The sequence below is a fragment of the Choristoneura fumiferana genome, chromosome 5 (assembly GCF_025370935.1).
Source record: "Choristoneura fumiferana chromosome 5, NRCan_CFum_1, whole genome shotgun sequence".
NCBI lineage: Eukaryota > Metazoa > Arthropoda > Insecta > Lepidoptera > Tortricidae > Choristoneura > Choristoneura fumiferana.
In genome coordinates, this window is record NC_133476.1 from 19,851,568 (window position 1) to 19,860,481 (window position 8,914).

The following is an 8,914-nucleotide window of genomic DNA, read 5'->3' on the forward strand; positions in this document are numbered from 1 at the left end:
TGTCCAGCGGTGGTGTAGGGGTTATAGCACGCAGCACGGATTGCTGAGACCTGGGTTCGATTCCCAGCGCTGGTCTCTTTTTCTGGTTTCTGTGCATCCATGTCTCAGTTTGTATTTTCGATATGGTTTCACGGGATACCCGTAAAAGTAACAAATTTGGAGTTGAAATAAAAAATACAAAAAGACTCCAAATAACCAATCATAGAAAATCATAGAGTGACAGCAAACCGGTCAGTATTAAAGTAGTATGCAACCTCGCTAAAATATTTAACTGGCGCCTGTTGTAGTCGTAACTTTTAGATTGGGCACAAAAAAGGGATTTAAAAACACAAACACAACCTGATTTAAAACATAGTGTAATCGATTCTACTCTCGATTCCGAGCAAACTACTTTCTGGTTTTCAGTTATTTTATTAACACCTTGTATAGATAGAGGGGGGGCCGGGTGGGCCGTGCCCACCCTAGTATGGTCTAGTGCCCACCCCAGGATGTTATGTTGGACTACTTATTCGAAATTCTATAATACTGATATCTTCACACAAAAATCCAGGCCAGCCCCCCCCCCCCCTGGAAAATAACCCTTACGCCAATGCAAGTGACGCAGTCGATGGCGGGCGCAGTTTTCCAAAGATTTTCCTACTTGGCGTAGGTATAAAGATTAAAAACACGAATCGAACACGACATGGACTTCCTGCGCTAATATCTCGCGCTTTCTGTTCTGCCATAGCCTGCGATTTCAGTAGAAAGTTTTGTTCCTAAACAGGAACTTCAAGCCCTATCTTGGAGTTTATGGCGAACGGGTGGAGATAGCATCGCGTCGCCACCGCCATACTTGAGCGTCACGGAACATTCCCGGTGATTTGCGGTCGATCAACTGCAGCCGACGGTAATGGAACACTGATTCGTTTTGCCATGATACAGACAGGCACGATTTCAGAATAAAATCAATATCAGCGGGAAATTGTAGCAAAATGACATCAGCTGAACACTTTTTACGCAATTATTTGGCAAGATTAAGGCAAGATCCAAGTTATGTCAATGCCAAGTTATGTTTTTTAAAGAAAGTGGGTATTTTGCAAAGATTGAATAATTCTGGGAAAACGTTACATACTTGTAATAAAGTATTGTAGGCTGTACCTATACCGCTGGCAATCGTCTTTTAAAGTCAAATTCTAGAATCATACAATATAAAAATACTACCATTATACATAATAAAGTCAACCTAAACTGCCAGGTGGTCAGTTTTACCACCTGCCAGCGGTATACAGCCTAGTTCCTACAGTACCTACAGGAGGTTAAATTAAGGTATTTCGCATCATGTAGGTATGTCTTGTATTGTTTTTAAGGTGTTAAATAAATGTATTTTCTTTCTTTTCTTTCTTTGTATTAACAATGGATTGTTCATGTTAATGTGTATTATACATTAACATAATTTAGAAACGAACGTGCGTGGCTTGGTTTAGAATTAACGTTATCAAATTGCGAACACTTAACGGCTAGGTACGTTAACGTAACTTAAAACGTAGAATATGTAGGTACGTACGGTCAAGGACTTTAATTCATGAGCAACCATGGAACCTCGATGCCTCGAGCCACGATGGAACAAGGAAAATCGTAATGACTTTTCCTTTGAAAGGTTCCAGGTACTGTCGAGAAAATTGAATATTTCACGTAGGGTGAACGTTTCAGCTGGCGAATCAGGGTGGAACCTTTGAGCTACTGATGTCATATTAACATTTCATACATCTGCCAAAGAAATCATAGCGAAATTGATTGTGAAAAGGTTCCACCCTGGTAGTGATTCAGTTCTCTCGACGTATACTTACCTAATATTATCTCGGCAAAACTATTCACTACATGACAGGTCAAGCGATGATCATTGTCCCGTTCGCGTGGAACGCATTCAAATGAACTGTACCTACCCTCAGTGTAAGTTTTCGGTTACAAAATACTTCTCGATCGCGTTCGCATTAAAATCTCAATTTGTATGGAAACAGGAACATCGCAAACGTTCCGCTAGAGGCGCTGTTACGTTACGACTGAAGGGGTGAAATACAAAAACGTTATAAACTGGCAAGTAGTTATCAGCAAATCCAATCCCAGTGTTCAATGAAACGCGTAGTTAGTAATTTTGCTAAGAGTAAAAAGGTGATTGTTTTCTCCCTATATATACTGTAGTCTTTGATTGTTTTTGCAGCAAGTTGTGAGTCGATCGGACAGGAAATCATCTGAGCGATCATCGCATTCCATAGACGTATCGGGATGTGAAATATCCGACACGCATCAGCGTTAAATTATGTTCAGTGAAGGTATCCGCTCTTACTTTTCCTTGTTTCCATGCGTTTACAAGTTTATTATCCGAGCAATCTAACTGGGTAAGTAATATATTACTTGTTTATTTACTATAGTAAATAAACAAGTCTTTATTCCTCTTACAAAAAAAAGAAATACTGGACCTAACAAAAAACACGGAAAAAAAGGAATTCTTTGACCAAAAATATTCATAGTCTCATTAATATTGCTTAAATACTCGTAATAGTTTTGTAAACCAACCAAGACAATATTGGCAGGTGGTAGGACCTTGTGCATGGTCCGCCCGGATTGCTACTACCATCTTACTCGCTAATCCTGCCGTGAAGCAGCAGTGCTTGCACTGTTGTTTCGGCGTAGAGAGTAAGACAGCCGGTGAAATTACTGGCACTTGAGGTATCCCATCTTAGGCCTCTAGGTTGGCAACGCATCTGCAATACCCCTGGTGCTGCATATGTTAATGGGCGATGGTTATCTCTTATCATCAGGAAACCCACTTGCTCGTTTGCCATCCAGTCGAATAAAAATATATATATATTTGTCTTCATCCAACACAATATGGCGTCCGGCTATAATAAGAAATATTATTGTATTGACCAAGGGTATATTGTCTTAAACTAAGACATCCTTTTTTTCCGTGAAGCATCCTTCGGGACAGAGATAGGAAAATCCCAATTTGAATATTCAAAAGTCTGATCACATTTGTGACTTCCTTATTTAATTTTTTTTTTATTGGACATATTGTACCTAATCATTTGTTAGAATTGTTTATTTAAATGGGAAATGACATACAATGTTTTTAATTTGTTTGAACTATTATTACTGCTATTAATTGTACAAGTTGTTTTTGACTGAGTTTTGTTTTAATCAATGCATGTTTGATTAAATCGCTAGAATGTTTGGATGTACAACTAAACGAATGTGTAACTGCAAAATATTTGTACGCCTAACGGCAAAACATAGAGTTCTATGAAGTATTTAAATAAGATCTGTTTTTGTACCTATGTTTGACAAATAAATTTATCATTATCATTATCACAGATCCTTAAGCGGATCCGAATCGCTTAATCACTGAACTTTTAGGCAATTAGGATGCTTCTCGTTTTTAGCACGTGTCCATCGTTCCATGTCGACATCATCTGTCATATGGACTGAAATGAAGCGCTAACATTGCCAATGTTAGTGCATAGGAATTTTGAATAAATAATAGCTGATCTATCCAAAGGACAATGGGCAGAAATGTATGGCACGTGGTATAACGCAAGTAAATTTGTTATTAGAATGCTATATTTGTGTGTGCAATCTGGACGCGTCGTCCATCGCAAACGGCTTTTAATTTTATAATTTTAAGTTTCTCCAGGAGGAAATAGATACCACTCTTATATTTAATTGTTTGAAATTCTCACCGTTTACGTCTCAGATTTTTTAAAAGCCGGGCGTTATTCGAACCCGCACCTCCTCTGGCTTTACGTGCTCGAGGTGTCCTATCAATTAGATGAACGGGAATCCGTCCAATACCGGCCGAATGAGGGCTATCGCGTATGAATTCGCCGCTAGAGGCGCTAGTGTAGCGTGAGGTCTCCGAAATGTCAAATCTCATAGTTTTTGGGTGAGCTACGCGGGTTTATTTGTAATTAGAATAATTTTATGAATATTTTGCAATATCTAAAATTTATTATGGCAAATATGCGTTCCGGGGCAATGAATGTCTGTATTTTGAGACAGTTTTGTCTTTCGGAAACCTTTGTCCTCCCTTTTTTCCGAACAAAACGGGGACTATACAACACTGGCATGCTCGATATTTTTATGGTACGGTTTTAAGGTGTATTAAATATGATTTTAATTTAAACTTTGTTTTCACTCCCGTAATAACAGACTTTGAAAGCCACACGTAATAACCTCACGCAACAGTGCGCCATCTAGTGAGACAAAAAACCGATAGCCCTCATTGTGATCGCTTGCCTACTCCAATAGAAGGGGGGAGAGGGGGAGGGGGTAATCTGTGCACCTGCTGCAACTTTCAGAAATCATGACACCTACGTTCCAAATTAGACGTTTCAAATGTTTTATTGGCATTTTCTGCATGTGTATCGAATAAATTTATTTATAAACAAACAAATAATATATACAATCATTAACAGAAATAAATAAAAAAAGAACTAAAACTAATTTACTCTAATCCTAAATAATATTAGAAATGTAGAAGTGGTACTACCACACGCCATTATTGGTGCAATGAAGCGATTACGATTTCCGGCTGGTTGAACGGATAGTACCTATTCTGAGGTAAGTACCTGTAGTTGGTAGGACACCCTCTGGTGCGTCACTGGCCCTATTACTACGAAGTGCAAAATTCGAACTTCGTATCTTGCCGTCCCACTGACCTTATATTATTTAATACGAGAGTGAGAGGACCGTACGATACGAACTTCGAGTTTCCAACTTCGAGTAGATCCTTCAGTCCTGGTGTGGTTGCCAGATTTTAGAAATAGCAACACTACATCTACCGAAGTTCCGCTTCGCACGACTCCACGGATTACTTACTTCCCAAGCATCGCGTACTCACGCCCCACCTCCAGAAACAAATGAACCATCACGTAGACTTATCTTGACTACCTCTATCTATACTACCGCTCGCGCATCAGCTACGGTGACAATGAACTTGGGATTTGGCGGCTAACTCACCGGAACATCTTGTTTTACGCTCGTTTTATAATAGTTTAGTTGCAATAGATCGTTTACCTGAAGAGCAATGTCCGCTGAAACTTGAATTAAATGAAAGACGTCACATCAGCGAATTGTTAGATCAGTTTTTTGGGAAGTGTTTTAAACTGTAACTTCTGTTCAGTCCCAACATCGTGAAAGTACATGTATACTTAATGCAAATTAAATGGAAGCGTGCTGATCCTACACTATTAAGAGCGTTTATACTTGCTGAGGTTGCATTTTTAACCTCCGACGCAAAAAGAGGGGTTTTATAAGTTCGACCGCTATTTGTGTCTGTGTGTCTGTCTGTGGCACCGTAGCTTTTAAACGGGTGGACCGAATTGAATGCAGTTTTTTTTTTATTTGAAAGCAGGTTTTCTAGCGATTGTTCGTAGATATGTTTTATCAAAATCGGTTCAGTCGTTTCAAGATCATCAGCTCTTTTGTTCTCTGCGGTAGGAATATTAGATACTTTTAGATAGTAATATTTACTTTACTTTCAAACATATTTGGGACCTAAAATTTGAAACACCCATGTATGCTATGTAACTATGCAAGATTATGGAATTCTCGGCCTGATGCTGCAGCCAGGATATTCAGAACACTAGTAGGTCTCTCTACACATTCTTGATAAAACCATAACAGATATATCGTGTTTGGTTCGTTTCGTTTCCGTATACCGTATGTAGAAATACTTGTTACCAGAATAAGCTGTCAATTCTGATTCTTGATGCTGGGTTGATCATTTTTATTGAGAACATGAATTATTGTAAATCAAAATAAACAAAAAAAGGCAGATGTAGAATATTTCCATAATTTAATCCAAATAAAGAAAGTCAAAACCTATATGCCTCACATTTTGGTTGACAAGTGATTCCGACATAAATAAGATAATGGAGGATTGTTTTTTTTTAATTGTATGGTACCTAATAGTATTGATTTGCATTTAGATTAAGATTTTGCATGCCAAAAAGAGCATACGGTACATGACATGTACCTATAATATTCTTCTGGCATGTACTTGTAACACCTGCGTATGTCTCCTGCGAAATAAAAAAATCATTTCATTTCGATCAGTATTAAAGGTATATTTTAAGTACATTGACTCTTATGTACAATTCAAGGGGATTACAAAATTATAAAAAAATTGTGAATCGAAGAAGTCGTTATATTGGGGTTCGTTATATCAAGGTTGCACTGTACCTAAATAATGTTCATATCATCCCAGCCTATATACGTCCCACTGCTGGGCACAGGCCTCCTCTCAGAACAAGAGGGCTTGGGCCATAGTTCCTACGCGGGCCCAGTGCGGATTGGGAACTTTACACGCACCATTGAATTGCTTCGCAGGTTTGTGCAGGTTTCCTCACGATGTTTTCCTTCACCGCATAGCTCGTGGTAAATTTCAAATGTAATTCCACACATGAATTTCGAAAAAAAACTCAGAGGTGCGAGCCGGGGTTTGAACCCACGACCCTCTGTTTGAGAGGCGATAGGTCAAACCACTAGGCCGCCACAGCTCTCCATAATGTTATTCCAGATTAATTTTGTAAAATACCTTGTATAACTGAAGAAGGTTCTAGAGCTGACCAAAATACTAATTAAAGATTTATGTAGCTGGAAATCAAAAGTGTACAATTATAATTAACGATAACACAGAACACCGGATGCAATCCAAGGCTCTGGCCGACTAAACCAATGATGATGCGATTGCCTTATCTTCACACATCCGACTGTTCTAGAACTACCTTATAATTAAACTAGCTTTTGCCTGCGGCTTCGCTCACGTGGAATTCAGTATGTATTTAAGTATTTATTGCAACACCTTTTACAAAAAAATATAAAAAATGATGCCCTGTTGGGTGGGGCGTGGAAATTTAAAAATTAATTACATTAATTAACTTATACATAACATGTTATGCTATTTTAAGCACATGTAATCTTTAGGAAAAGGTTTAAGGAACTTTATGTAACGTATGTAAATAAACTATACATTCATCATTCGGTAATCGCGCGCTGTTCCCTCGGGAACTGTGCATTTTCCTGGGATAAAAAGTAGCCTATGTCACTCTCGGGCCCATAAACTATCTCTATGTGACAAATTTACGTCGATCCGTAGCTCCGTTTCCACGTTAAAATCGGACAAACATACAAACACACACACACTTTCGCATTTATAATATTAGTATGGATATGTTCGTGATTTCACCAGAGTAAATTGCTCAATCAGTTTTACCTGAACTAATTTACAGTAAGTATAAGTACCTTTATTCAAAACACGCTGGGTTCTTATCACTTTGGGCAATCAGCATCATCCCAGCCTACATACGTCCCACTGCTGGGCTCAGGCCTCCTTTCGGAATGAGAGGGCTTGAGCCGTAGTTCCCACGCGGGCCCAGTGCGGATTGAGAGCTTCACACACACTAATGAATTGCTTCGCAGGTTTCCGTAAATCACGTAGCAAATCACATCACTCGAAAATACTATTCAAACTCAAAGCGTTCTAGGAGCGATACAACATAGGGATCTTTAAAAAACAAGCCTATTTTTAAAGAGCCGGAATCGCCCCCTTGAGCTCCGTATTGCGGGCGTCCATGGGCGGCGGAGATTGTTTCCAATCAGGCAAGTATAAAAAAATTGTAGTATTGGGTATTGCTCCGAAACTAGGTGCTGCTAAAATTTAGTATATTTCGACTACGTCCATAACATTAATGGGGGGGGGGGTAAGGAATAATTCTCAAGCAAACTTAGCCGTTATAGATTCTTGAAAGCTTTATATACTTACTTACCATCCTGAATTTTTTCCAATTTTTTTACCCTATCGGTTTAGATTTTAATGAAAAATTTGCAATTTAAAGTTGTTGAATATTTCGCAAACAAAGCACTGAATCGAAAAATAAAAGACCTATCCAACGATACCCCACACTACAGGGTTGGATAAGAAAAAACAAATCACCCCCACTTTACGTCTACGGATACCCTAAAAAAAATATTTTTTATTTTTTATTGTACCATTTTGTCGGCATAGTTTACATTATAAAACCGTGCAAAAATTACAGCTTTCTAGCATTGATATTCCCAGAGCAAAGCCGTGGACGGACAGACGGACAGAAGAGACAGACAGACAGACAGACATGGCGAAACTATAAGGGTTAAGTTTTTGCCATTTTGGCTCCGGAACCCTAAAAAAAAGTACGAAAAAAAACACGCCGTGCTAAATTATCGACAATGTGACACGTCTGTTACATCGTTTTTCCACGCCTATCCATAAATCACGATGCATACAAAGCTGTCACTCGACAAAAAGTGAGTGAACAACTCAAGACACTTGAAATGTCTACTATCTGGACATCTCCGAAATCTCCATCTCCGTATGAAAAAATACGAATGTTTGTTCTCGGGTCTTGGTGTTTACTATGTATTTAAGTATGTATCTATCTATATAATTATATTTATCCGTTGCTTAGTACCCATAACACAAGCTTTGCTAAGGCTTACTTTGGACTAGGTCAATTGGTGTGAATTGTCCCGTGATATTTATTTATTTATTTTTATTATCTCTGAAGCTGCATGCGTAAAAGATCAAAGGCAAACAACATGAAGTTTTCTATTACAAGCTTTTACCTATTTAGTTTCACCTGTACCGTTGTCTGTCTGTCTGTAATCAAGTCTTGCAAGTTAAATTCGGCCAACTTCCCGAAGTTACTTGTACTATTATCTATTCTGTGTTTCGGGTAGGTACTCTAAGCTTGTCCGGACCTTTCTATCTGATCATGGAATCGATGCAAAAGTTGTATGTGGCGCGCAGCCCTAAAGTCTCTGATCAACTCGTCTTTAGAATCAGCCCGTATATGCGTTTAAACATCAAAGACATGGAGAGTTTGTCTAATGCATGCGA